A 13,282-nucleotide genomic window follows, 5' to 3' on the forward strand; every position below is an offset into this window, starting at 1 on the left:
AATTCTGTGATATGCGAACAGAGACCCGGATGAAGGCAGGAAGAAAAGCACCGGACTGTTCAAGGAGAGGAGCATCCTGGGCAGAAAAACCAGAACGTGCAAATGCCCTGAGGCGGGCGCATGGAGGCCAAGTGGCTGGAACAGAGGATGGAGAGGCTGTAGGGGGGAGACAGGATGAGAGATGTGGAGGGCAGGCACACCAGGTGCTGGGGGCCAGAAAGGGTTGGACTTTGTCTTCAGTGTGATGAGAAACCGGCTGAGGGCTTTGGCAGGTGGAGACGCAGTTTGACTTCTGTGACAACAGAATCCCTCCAGGCCGTTGCGTTGAGAAGAGGTGTGACCAGCTAGGGAGTCAGTGCTGGGGTGCACCTAGGGGTGGGCTGGGGGTGGCAGCCAGGATCCAGAAATATGGGGGCCTAATCCATGGACCCCGGCTCTTGTTAGGTCTACCCCTGTGGTGACAACAGAGATATCGGGCTACAAAGTTAGAGGCACAAGTCATGAGGGCCACTTGTTGGTCCCCTGACTCAGGACTGGTAGCTCCTATTTGCTGCTTTAAGAGGCAAACTCAAGTCTTTAGCACACCCGACTGTCCAGCCCTTACTGAGTGTGAACTGGGGCCACCAGGTTTGCACATCTGTCTCCAGTGAGCCTGGCAGAAGTCTCCCAACGATATCAATGCTGAGTGCCCTGGGAGGAAATCCAGTTGCTGAGCCTGCAAAATGTGGCTGAGCTATACTGACCCCAAGGGCCCAGCCCACCCCTTGGGACCCTCATCTGAGTACCTTTGCTGCCTCTACCCAAGACTTTTTGAAACTGGAACAGGGTCAATCAAGGGCGACTCGTTACGGGCCTACAAAGCTGGGGAGGACTCGTGCAGTCTGGAGTCAGGCCTCCTGGGCTTAAACTTCCCAAGCTGAGCGGCCTTGGGCAAATCCTCTAATTTCACTGAGCCTCAGGTTGCTCACCCATGGACGTAGGGGTGATGACTGCTTGCCTTGCTGGTTGGCTTTGGGGTTAAATGAGAAGCCCATGGAAAGCTCAGCACCTCACAGAGAGCCAGCACCAGTGACATGCTGCCATTCAGCAGTCTGAGGGACAGGGAGTGGGGAGGGAGGGGTCGGTTCCTCCGAAGGAGGTCTCTGCCTCCTCCTCGGTGGACCGTGGTCCTGCACACCCAGCCACCAGTTCCCCAGCCCACATGCAGCGATCTCCACAAAGAACAGGTGTGTCCCCGGCGCTCCTCATCTGAAGCCCATTAATGGTGACAGAGAGGTCCCCATGGGAAGCCCTCCACAGCAGCAGTTTTGCCTCCCACATGCCCCACCCCCCGCCCTCGTGCCTGCCCCAGGAAAGGGTGGCAGCCGCAGCAGGGGGGTCTGTGGGTCCCAGGGCGGGAGGGGGCTGCCACGGCTCTGTGCTCCCCGAGGCGAGATGGCCAGGAAGTTTCTCAGGAAAGCAACTTTGATCTGGGGTGGTTCCGTCCCACTTGTCACTTGGAAGAACACAAAAGGAAGAAAGAGTAGGTGGGAAATAAAACAACTGGACTCGTCTCTATTTAATGGACTAGTCCAGGGTGGTAACCAGGGTTAAGAGGAGAAGAGGCGTGAGTGAAGGCGCCTCCTTGCCCAGGACCGGCCATTCGAGCCAGACCAGGTCCCCCCACCAGGTCCTAGGGACACACAGGGCCTACAAACGCACACTTCCAGCGTCCGCCTCTGCGGGGCTGCACCGTGACACCAAGCAGGCTGTGCTGCAAAGGTATTTCCTCTGCAAGCTGGCCTTCCCCGTAACACAAAACCGTGCTACCTTCACAGGCGAAATGTGGAGCAGAGGCTGTGACCCACACTCCTCAACGGCAAAGAAGGCCTGCTCTATTCCAGCCAAGGGCAGCGAAGACCACAGACCCAGGCGTGGAGACCCCTCCCAGCCCCCCGTGCAGAGGCTGGCCCAGGGCAGTGGGTTTCCATAGCTGGAGGAAGACCACAGGCCCTCTCCGCCGAGCACACGGAGTATTTCTAACGCTGTCCCAAGTTTCCGTTCCCATATCAAAAGCGCCTCTTTTCTGCTGAGGCAGCAAGACCTGCCAACAAAACAAGCCGCTGGGACCCACGTTTTCGTAACACAACGCCTTCCCTTGAAACGCGCTACAATGAATCACTGAGGTTTAATAGTTTCGGCAGCTGGGCTGATGGAAGGAATCCGTGTGAAAGTCGGACAGCGGAGCTCGGGCGGTCCCCACGCGCCCTGTCCCAGGCCCCCACCCAGATATCCCACCTCTCTTGATGGACAGCACCCCCTCCCCAGGCCCCCAAATGGAAAACCAGACACGACTTGAGATCCTGCATGTGGAGCAGTCTGATTGCTTCCCTGAGAAGCAGTCACTTTAGGGCCGGGAGCGCCAGGGACCCCGAATCTGGTTCCACCCAGGGTGGCCCCCAGACCCAGCTCAGGCATCGGAGATGCGGAGTCTCAGCCCCCTCCCCCACCAACGGCCTCAGAATGGCACTGAAGCCAGATGCCCAGGTGCCGTGTGTGCCCGGGGGGAGGGCTGTAGTGTGGGTTCTCGCCAAGGTACAGGCCTGGAGGAACGCGCACCAGAAAGAAAGACACGAAGAGTGTCCATCCCTCTCCAGGAAGCCAGTCCTGAAACATAACAGACTCACAACAAACGAAACCTGGAAGCTGACAAATCGAACACAAGTGACCAACAGAGCCTATCAGGTCCCCGTCCTTCTGCCAGACCTGTGAGGGGGACACTATGAACTCCCTCCTTTCTAGAAGGCCTTTGGTGCTCAGGGTTGGAAAGACCAAGGTTATGGCAAACGCCACATCCAGGCCCCTCCTGGGCTCACAGTTTGGTAGGGGCTCCCCTCTGCCCCCCCCAAGCTCCTTATAAGCCCCCCTCCACTCTGCTCCTCTAGTATTCCCGACCTGCCACCTAGCCGAGCCAGCCTTGCCATTCCCAGGAGCCTCCAGCTTTCTCGTGGCCACACCTGTCATTTCACGTCAACGACCCCACCGGACCAGCCCCCATGACCTGTCCTGCTCCTCTCGGCCGCAGTGCCTTCCCTGCTCCACAACAGAGGCTCCTTCCCGGCTTGGCTCCTCCTCCCCCCAGACCTCCCCCGAATTACTCCAGGACCCCGGGTCTCACCAGAATCTAGAAGGGCCCTCGTAGCTGCAGGTCACATCCTGGCTGAGGTCCACAGCCCTGCCGAAACCCACCCCACACGGCCCGCCGGCCAGGAGCCACACAGTCTCCCGGACACCTACCAGGGATCTGGAGTTCTGGAATGTTTCGGGCCAGTGCCTGGGGAAAGTGCCAGGAGAGAAGCCCTAAGTCCTCAGACGGGGGGGTGGGGGGGGTCTGAGAGGAGGAAGGCAGCACCTGGCGTCCTCTCTGCTGGCTGACAGGCCCTGCTGGGTCCCCTAACCTCCTTCACTGGGGCCGGATCAGCCCTGGCCTGCAGAGCTCCTCCGTCACCAAGGGGAAGCGGCCCTTGGTTACCACCGGTCCGGACAACACAGAAGGCCAAACAAACCCTGGAGCCGCTCCTGCTTCTCGGGCTGGCTCCTCGCTGCTGGGAGCAACGGCAAGGTAATCGGCCAGTTCTTCAAAGCCCTCCCGCAGGCAGGCTGCAGGCTGACGGGAGGCCTTTCGTGACCAAGCACTGTCCCCTGCTGCTGCAGTCCCAGGACCCAGGGACCCTCCCTCTGCTCCACTCAGGGACACTGAGAGGAGCCAGGCTGGAAGTTCCGGAGGAGGCCGGGCCCACGCAGAAGCAGGGCAAAACACAGCACCCAACTGCATGACCACTAAGTCACATTTTCAAAAGGACAGGTGGGCCCCTGGCAGGTGAACTGGTGGACAGGGGCCGTCCCCACTGAGCCCAGCCCAGTCTGCAGGGTGGACTCAGGGGTGCACTGTGCCCTGAGCTTCCTTCGAGACCCCTTTCCAGCAACAGCCAGCTTGCCTGTCCCCAAGCCACTTGTCACAAAACAAACAGAAAATCCGCCAGCGAACGTAGGATGCCCTGCTCACCAGGTTCCAGATGGTGCTGGTGGGTGACTGCCAGGACCATGGCCACCCCCCTGGGGCACAGCCTGGCCACTGACCTCCACTGTCTCCTGGCAGAGACCCCAACACAGTGACATACTTCCTCCCAGGGAACAGGGTGCCCCCCACGCAGGGGAAGCCCATGGCCTGGGCCCTGGCTGGGTCCCAGGTCTCTATGAGCAAAAACCAGTGGAGGTCCTGAGTGGAATGGGGCAGAGGAAGAGACCAGCGACACCGCCCTGGGCCCCCCAGGTGGCAGTGGGGCACGTGCCCCTCCCCCTTATCGCCTTTTCTGGGGACAGACTCCTGACCTTGGCTGGGGAATGTGGCAGCAGGTGCAAACTCCCAACAAACAAGAGGAGCCACCAGAACACCTGTCTCACCTGCTTGAGTTACCCCCACCCGACCCCACCCCACGAGGCACACTGGTCAGCTCTCCCCAGTCCTGATGAAGTCAGGCCGGCCTTCCAGGCTGGAAGAGTCCGCCCTGGCTTTGAGGGCCTCCCAGGGGACAGAGAGAGGTACAAACAAACACACGCAAAGAGAGAGACAGAGAGACACATGGTGAGCCTGGCAAGGAAGCAGAAGGGAGAGGAGGCAGCAAGGTGGAGGCCGGGCAGCAGGGTAGAGGCCCTTGACAAGTGTCAGCTGGGACTCCGGGTGACCGGAGCATCCCCACCGGGAGGGCCCGTGCGCACGGCCAGGGCACCTGAAGGGGCCTCCTTCTTTAAAAAACAAATCAGGTCCTTTGGGGGCAAAGGTCTGGCTCACCTGAGAATCAGGGGGCAACCTCCCAGTCTCCTGCTTGTCTCAGAGGGACGCGGGGGCCAGTCCCGCACCCCACCCTGCCCCGCCTCACACAGCTGCTCCTAGGCAGGTGGGGGCTGAGCCGTGGGAGTTATAACAGAGTTGGTCTCAGACCCCAACTCTGACGTGCTGGGAATGAAATGGAGTATTTTTAGAACCACCAGACAGAAACTGCCAGAAAGGCCCCCCCCACCCCTCAAATTTGACTCAACGGTGATGTTTCTTCCAGACTTTCAGGTGTGGACCTTGATCTTGGAGGAGGAGTGGAAGGGCCAAGCAGCACTGGACCACACGACGACCCTCCTTGGAGCCCCCTTCCCCTTCCTCCCTTTGAAGACCACCCCCTGGGCAAGGCACCCCTTGCCACTCGCCCAGCAAGAGCCCAGCTGGGAAGAACTCACACAGAGGAGTTTCCCGTTTAAAAAAAAAAAGCCCCCCGACACAGCCTGGCCCGTGTTTAACTCTCAGGGCCCTGTTCAGCAGATGCAACGGCCGGCCTGCCAGGCAGGGCAGAGCCTGGGTGGGTGGGGTATGGGGGCGGGCGGCAGGCCGGGCAGGGTGTGGGTGGAGGACGTGCCCCTCGGGGACCCTTACCAGGGGCTGAGATCTCAGCAGCAGAGATGCGCGAAGGGAGGAAGGGGAGACACCCGGCCATCAGCGCTGGGGAGGGGTATTTGGGTAGCGGAGGGTGGTCAATAATTAGGGAGAGAGAGGGGGCAGGGAACAGAGTTGGAGCCAGGTGGCAAGGGCCTTCAAGGGCCACGACAGGGAGTCGGGACTCAGGCACGTGAGCACCGCCCCCCGGCCCCAGCCCCCAGGTCTCCCTGCAGAGCCAGAAGCACTCTGAAAGGAGAGCTAAGGTCCCCTCTTTCCACCGAGCGGTTACACTTGCCTGGCTTAATGGCAGGTGCCAGAGAGGTGAGGGGCTCCACAAACACGGGACAGGTGCCCTCTTATTGTCTCCAGGTGAGGGGACCGTGGCAGAGGGGGTGGCCTCCCGTTACCACGCCCCAAACACTTCCTTGGATGCCTCCCCCCTCCCTCTGTTCTTTCACTTGGGGGAGGTAGGTTAAGGGCCGAGAAGAAAGACTTAGAAAATTTCTTTTAGATAAAGAGAAAATGGGAAGCATGTCAACAACCCAAGAAACGCCACTGTGAACTGACCGCCCAAGAACACAGTCAGTTCTCCCTGCAGAAGCAAGAAGAAGAGTGGGTCCCGGCTCTGCAGGCGGGCCGAGAGAATCCCAGGCGATCATGAATACACACAAAGAGGCGAGCAGGTCCCAGCACGCGGTAGGCCCTCAAACGACACTGGATGCTTACAAGGCCCTGACGACACTGGGGCACATCAGACGCTTTGCCCTTGACACGTGTCAGTGCGTTAGGTGCTGGCTGTCATCATCACTGTGCCCTGTGCTCCGGGCTCCATCTCAACGCCAAAGACCACCTCCAGCCACTGACCACGGAACCAGAGGACTACCACTTTCTTTTAAAGCGCAGAGAAACCTTAAATGTCACCTCATGAAAATGCTTTGTTTGTAAAATGGTGCAGCTGCTGGGGGGGACAGTATGGCAGACCCTCCAAAAATTAAAGGCAGAAGACCCACCCACATCTTTAAGCCGCTGGTGGCCGAGCTTGCCCACACCCGGAGTGGCTCTCCCGAGAGCTGTGCCGGAGTGGCGAGCTGGCCTACACAGAGGCAGAAAGTCACCCTTCACTTGGCTCCTGGGCTCCTGAGGCCTCTTTGCCTTCACAGACCTGACAAGGAGACTGGCAGGAAATAGAAGCAGCCTTGAAAAAGAAGGTACGTTTATAAAAGGCCAAGCCCAAAATGGCTAAGAAGCTGGGACAGGTCGCTGTCCAGGAAATGACTCATGTCTCCACGGGTCCCTCGGGGCCGCGCTGGGAACAGACACTGCACAGGGGAGACCGTGGTTCTCAAGAAGAAGGCCGCGTCTGGCGGATTCCCCCAGCCGCCCGTGAACCTGACGGGCCTGTTCTGGACACCTGGGGCGGCTGGTGCCTAGCACGGCCCACGAGGGCAGCTCGATCCACGCTGGCTGGTGAGGGGCCGAGAACCTGGGGTGCAGTGCCACAGAGCCCCGGGTGCCAAGACCGCCCCGTGTACCCAACACCCTCTCCTGCAGCCACCCACACTTCCTGGGGCCTCCAGCACCTTGCACACACTCAGGCTGCGGAACACAGCGAGCTCACTTCACGTCCCAGCACTTCAGGGAAAGTACTCTTCCGAGTCCCAGCCTCCTAATCGATACATTGAACGGCGGAGAGAAGCATCTTCTTGACTTCCCAGCCGCGTTTGAAACTCCTGGCCACGTCTCTGACCTTGAAACTCGGTCTCTGGAGCGCTGCCCTCCCTGCTCCGCAAGGCTCCCCCCTCCCCCAGCTCCTTCGCCAGTTCTCCCTCCTGCCCCTAAACACAGATGTTCTTCAGGGGCCCTCCCTCCACAGTTCCTCTGCTCTCGTGGCTCTGGGGAGCATTTCCTCTTGAACTTGACACATCTACCACCAGCATCTCCTTTTTCCCTAACTACAGCTTATGTTCAGTATTATCCTGTATTAGTGTCAGACGCATGGCCATGGCTGGACACTCATGTTCTTTGCAGAGCGGCCCCACGGCAGCACTCTCATTTTTTAAAGATTTTATTTATTTATTTTTAGAGAGAGGGAAACACCGACGTGAGAGAGAAACATTGCTCGGTTACCTCTCGCACAGCCCCAACTGGGGATTGGGCCCACAACTTGGGCATGTGCCCTGACTGGGAATCGAACTGGCGACCTGTCAGTTTGCAGGCCGGGGCTCAGTCCATTCAGCCACTGCAGCCAGCATCATGCTTATGGCAGCCCCGCCCCCCAGGCACACTGAGCACTCCCCCACAGGTTCAAACACGGCCCCCTCCCAGCCTCTGCATCTGTGCCATGTCTGGTTGGTCAGACTCAACCCCCTCATCTCCCTGGATTCCTCCTCCTCTTGGCTTCTCACATTATTAGCAAAAGGTAGCAATTCCTGCAAAATTGCCCAAACCTGTCCCCATCCTCACCGTTCAGTCTTTGTCACCTGCAAGGCTAATGCTGCAAGTCTCCGAATTGGTCCAGCCGGCCCAGAGCATCTCTCGGACCTCAACCAATCTTCCTAAAACACTCTCACTGAGACACACTTTTTCGCTTTGAAAATCTACAATTCGAAGAGGCACAAAAGAGACTCATATTTTCAACGCCTAAAATGGAACAGCTGTCAACAGTTTGTTACATTTGCTGGTGGTCCTTTTATTGCACAATTGTCCAATGGCCAGAGCACTCGAACGGCAGTTCAGAAGAACAGTCGGCAAATGAAAAGATGCCCAACCTCCCCAGGAGACAAACACAGAATTCAGTGACGATAAGTTGCCACTTGCACCCCCGCAGTCACCCAAAGTTAATACAAAGATGGTGTATTAACCTGCTGCAGGCAGGGAGGGGAGGTAGTGTGTGCCCACGAGGCTCCGAACTGATGCAGGTTTGGGGAAACACACAGCAACCGACCCAGCAATTCCGCTCCTGGGCTTGGGCCCACAGGTCTAGAAGCACCTGGACTAAGGACAGAGTGTTTATTACAGAGTCGCTGCCATGCTCTGCTGCTCCAAATTAAGTGCATTGCCCTCGGCGGAAGCTCATCAGGTGGACAACTCGGATACGTCTCTCGGCACCATGAACTCTTACACAGCAGGCAAAAAAAAACAAAGGCGGAACCACAGTGGAGCGGGGCATTTCCACGTGCATTCACAGAGAAGAGCAGGGAACAATATGAAGGGTGAGCCCATTTTCGCAAATTAATGGTGTCTCCCAAGAAGCACAGATCTGCATGCCTGGGCAAGAAGGAAGGCACGGAACTGTGGCGATGTCTCGCTCTTCAGTAAAAGACTGATGTTCAAAAGAAACCTAGACAATTCTAGGTGCTGGCAGGGATGCAGGGAAACCGAACCGGTGTGCACCGTCGGTGGGAATGTAAAATGGGGCAGTGGCTGGGGTCCTCAAAAATGAAAAACAGAACAACCTTATGACCCAGCAATTCCACTTCTGGGCATATTTCCGAAAGAACTGGAAGCAGGGTCCCAGACAGATGCTCGCTCACACAACAGCCAAAAGCCAGAAGCAACCCGTGTGCTCGGTGATGGGTGAAGGGATAAACGGCATGTGCCCTTCCTGCAGCAGAATAGGATTCGGCTTTAAAAAGGAAGGCCAGCCCGACACACGCCAGGATGTGGAGGGACCTGGAGGACATTATGCTGAGTGCAATGGCCCAGTCACCCAAAGACGCACGCGGCAGGGTCCCGCTTGTACGAGGCACCAAGAGCGGTCAAATGTGCAGAGACAGAAAGCGGAGAGGTGGCTACCGAGGGCTGAGGAGGAGAGGGAAACGGAGAGTTATGGTTTAATGGGGACAGTTTCAGTTTTACAAGATGAAACGAGTTCGGGGGACGGGCGGTGGTGGCGGCAGCGGCTGCGTGACACTGTGACCGTGCTCAACACTGCTGAACGGTTCCCGCGGAAACAGCTACGATGTCGTTACAGCCTGGACATCTGTGTCCCCACCGAAAGTCCTACCTACACCGAAATCTGAGCCCCCGGCGTGCCGGTGTGAGGAGCCCGGAGGCCGGGGCCCTCGGGCACAGGACTGCCAGAGGGAATACCAGGGAGGTCACGGCTCTCCCGGCAGGGGACAGACACTGAGACGGCTGTGCACGACCCAGACGGGGCTCTCACCAGACAGCAGGTCAGCCGGCACCTTGACCTTAGCTTGCCCAGCCTCCAGAACTGTGAGAAACAAATGTCTGCTGTTCAAGCCGCCTTGTCTACAGTATCCTGTCATAGCAGCACCAGATGACTAAGACCAATGGTAAATTTTGTTACGTGTATTACCACAGTTTTTTTTTAAAAAAAAGAAGAGAAAGACATGCTTAAGGTTAACATCAGTTTGGGCCGGGAGGGAGGGAGACGGAAGGGGAAGGAGGCAGGAGGGGTGGTTGGCAACATGAAGCAGGGCCCCAGCCGCGCACACGTGAAGCCACGAATGTGTGCGAACCATGGGCATGGCCAAGGGCAGCATCAGGATGTCAGCGCGTGCACCTGAGGATTTCAGGCGATCTGCCCTCGCTGATGTTCACGCGTGTGCCTCAGGCAGCTTCTTCACAACGGGTGTGCAACAGCATCAGGAACAGTGAAGCTATTTTCATTGCGGAAAAAATTACCTACAGAAAGCAACCAACCCTAGATTTTTCCCACGCAGAACTGACAACTGTTAACATTGCTGATTCAGACCGAGTGTGTCTCCTGGGAGCATCGGGCGGAAAAGCCCCCAGAACGTGCACGCATTCTGCTTTCCACGTGTGCAATTTCCCTCGGGGCGCTCCTGCTCTGACGCCGTCCGCGGCTTCCTCCTGCCTGGCAGGTGAGTCCGAACTTCTGCTCCCACACTGGCTTCAACCCACATTGCCCCAGAAAGACTTTCTCGAACCCTTCATCTGCTCTAACAGCTATTCCTGCCCCCCCCGCCCCGTTCAGCTCCCACACATGCTTATGCTTGTTCACCTCGTCTATGCACCTAGAAGCCGTCGCCCCAGAACCACACAGACCCCCAGAACCCCCGTGAGACCGGCACCACTGTCAACCACAGCTGACTGGCTGACTCAGCAGCCACAGCTCTCCTTCCCATGACCTCATGGTGGACTGGGACGCCAAACCTCAGTGTCTGCCTGCTGTCCTCAGGCCCTGCGGTCCCCAACGGCCTTTGGTGAGAGCGGACGTCCTGGGTCCCCACCACGGTGGTGTGGGCCCCGTGCAGACCGTCAGCTTCCTCTTTGTTGGCACACACGTGCGGCCACCTGCTCCTGGCTGCAGGACCAGCCGCCTGTCACCCAGCGGAATGTTCCTCCCGCGACTCTGGGAGTGAGCCCCGGAAAAGACTCCAGAAGCTTCCTAGCGTCCAAGTCTGGAGGATGAAATGTCCGCAGAGGGACACTACCCACAGATGGCCCCCACGTGCCTGCCACTGCCCACAGCCACACGCAAGCCCACGGTGCTCCCGGCCGTCCGTCCGAGGCTGAGATTCGAGATGTTTCCTGGACTCCAGCCCAGATTTCTGGCCAAATGTTGGGCTCAGCTCCTGAAACACTTTCCACCCTCACTGCCCTCTGCACCTGTCTCACCCACCCCCTCACACCGCCTTTCCAGAACATTCTATCACTTCCCCCTGCAAGGTCCCCTCCTGCCCTGGTGTGAAGTCCTCTGACTGGGGCACATGCATCCTCTATCCATTTGGGGTCTTGCCTCCGCCTCCCTCTCTACTGTGCTCCCCACCCTGACCCCCTCAACCACGGGCACCTGTCCTGAATGCAGAACGGAGCCGCTGCCACCCCCTGTACGGTTTCATACCTGCAGGCATCTTGCAGAGACCTGCTCCGGATGCCTTCCCTGATACCCCCCCGCCCCCCTTCCCCCAGGGACGTTGCCCACCCTGTCAGAGCTCAGAGAAACCCTTCTGCTGTTCATCAGGGAACCCCAGCAAATACGGCTCCCCACCTGCTGAGGGCAGGCCAGTGGTTCTCGATGGGGTAATTTCTCCCTCAGGGGGCACTTGACCAGGTCCGGAGACGTTTTGGGTGTTTGTAAATGAAGGTGGGGGTGCTGGTGGCGTCTGGAGGCCCAGGGTGCCACTAAGTATCCAGCAGTACGAGGACAGCCCCCACAGCAAGGATGTATCCTGCCAAATGTCAGCTGCGCCTCCGTCGAGAAACCCTGAGCCAGAGGGAGCCTCTAAGGACGCAGTGCCCCCCGGGACAACGTCGGCGTCGTGTGGCCAGGAGCACAGTCCAGGGCACCCACATCTGCGACTCTGCATCAGGACAGACCGGGCAGGGGCACCTCAATGCCAGGGTCTGCCCGCCAGACGGGAAGCACTCAGTGACTGTCCCAACATGGTCACCTGCCCCTGGGCGGGATGCTCGACCTTCCTGGGCCCTCAGTTTCCACGTCCAGGAAACAAAGGGCCGAAGGAGATTGGCTCTTCTTCAGAGTGGTCCAGACAGGTTCTCATGCCCTGGAAAGCCCCCAAGTTTGGGGGAATATATCCCCTCCCAGAGAGCCACGGCACCCACCAGCATCCCCAAGGCCCTGAGAAGTCCTGCAGAACCGGGCTTGGCAGGTTTCGTTTGACTCGAGGCTCCCACATTGGGAGAGAGGGGCCGTTCTCACAGCACGTCGCCCCACATCCCAGGGGACACAGGCCTGGAGGGCCCCCGATTCTCGCAGCTCCACTACCTCTCGATTCTGTGCTGGGCCAGGCCCTGCCTCTTCCCACGGCCCTGCTAACCTGGTTCTTAAGGAGGTGGAGTCGAGTGCACTGCACTGTGACATGAGAGGCTGTTTACCTGCTCCAGCTGTGCAGATGCTCTGTGGGGTCCACATCGCGTCCCCAAGACCCCCCAGAGTAGGTCTGACCGGCATAAGCATGAGTCCGGGGTCAGGGGCTTGCTTTTCAGCGAGTAATTTTGCTGGTTCTGAGCCCTGTGGGGCCCATCCTCTGAATCTAGACCAGGGGTTGGCAATCAATGACATATGCACAAATCTGGCCCCCTGCCTGTTTTTGTCAATAAAGTTTTATTGGCACTCAGCCCTGCCCTGTTGTTCAATTACCGTCTCTGGCATTCTCACACACTGGCCCTACCAGCAGTCCAGTAGTCTCCACAGAGATCATATGGGCCAGAAAGCCTAAACACGTGCTCTCTGGCCCTTAGAGTTGGCTGACCTTTGGTCCAAACCTTAGAAAGTTTTGTCAGCCCCTGAAGAAACAGGGCCAAACCCCTCTCCCAAACTCCCCAGGACCCGTTCACCAGGCTCAGGCCCCCATGCCCATGACCACTGGGTGACACAGGGGGTGTCAGGATCCTGCTGTCTGTCCTCGCACACCCAAGCCTGCCTTCCTTCCGCCACACCTGTACCACGCCTGCGCCCGGACTTCCCTGGACCCCCTGTGCAGCCCCCTCCCTTCACAAACCACAGCCTCGTTTACAGCAGCTTCCAGTCTCTTTTGATTATGTACCCAATTAGCAAACTTTCAAATGGGTACCCCCTAAAGTCCTACATTGTGCAGCGGCCCCCCGTCTTGGAAACACACGCCAGACATGGGCACCGTGCCCGTCTCTTCTCCAATGACCGGCAGGGGAGCTATAAAGGCTAGGAACCCTCCCAGTGCCCGGCCCTGAGCAAGGCCCCAGAAAGCTCCAGGGGCTGGAGGAGGCTGGGGGAGGCTGGCGACCCAGGAGCCAGGAGCCACCCCCCACCTGGCAGCAAGCAGGAAGGGAAGAATTAGGGACACCCCCCCCCCCCCCCCCAGAGAAGGCGCCAGTTGCTTCCCCAGC

General features: G+C 58.5%; 1 protein-coding gene across 3 annotated transcripts in view; it reads right to left on the reverse strand.

Annotated features, from left to right (window-relative positions):
• The window catches only part of SPSB1 (splA/ryanodine receptor domain and SOCS box containing 1), a 57,353-nt gene that overhangs the window by 18,707 nt on the left and 25,364 nt on the right, over nt 1–13,282 (reverse strand). The window contains exon 1 of one of the 3 annotated variants that reach the window (XM_053660613.1): nt 3,277–3,337. The exons of 1 other annotated variant lie outside the window; for it this stretch is intronic. The gene's annotated coding sequence lies outside the window, so the exon portion shown is untranslated. Of the gene's footprint in view, nt 1–3,157; nt 3,178–3,276; nt 3,338–13,282 lie in introns of those variants that run through there. One more of the 3 variants, XM_053660614.1, reaches the window with a different exon arrangement.

This window comes from Artibeus jamaicensis, unplaced genomic scaffold (genome assembly GCF_021234435.1).
Source record: "Artibeus jamaicensis isolate MK-2021 breed Jamaican fruit bat unplaced genomic scaffold, CSHL_Jam_final scaffold_847, whole genome shotgun sequence".
NCBI lineage: Eukaryota > Metazoa > Chordata > Mammalia > Chiroptera > Phyllostomidae > Artibeus > Artibeus jamaicensis.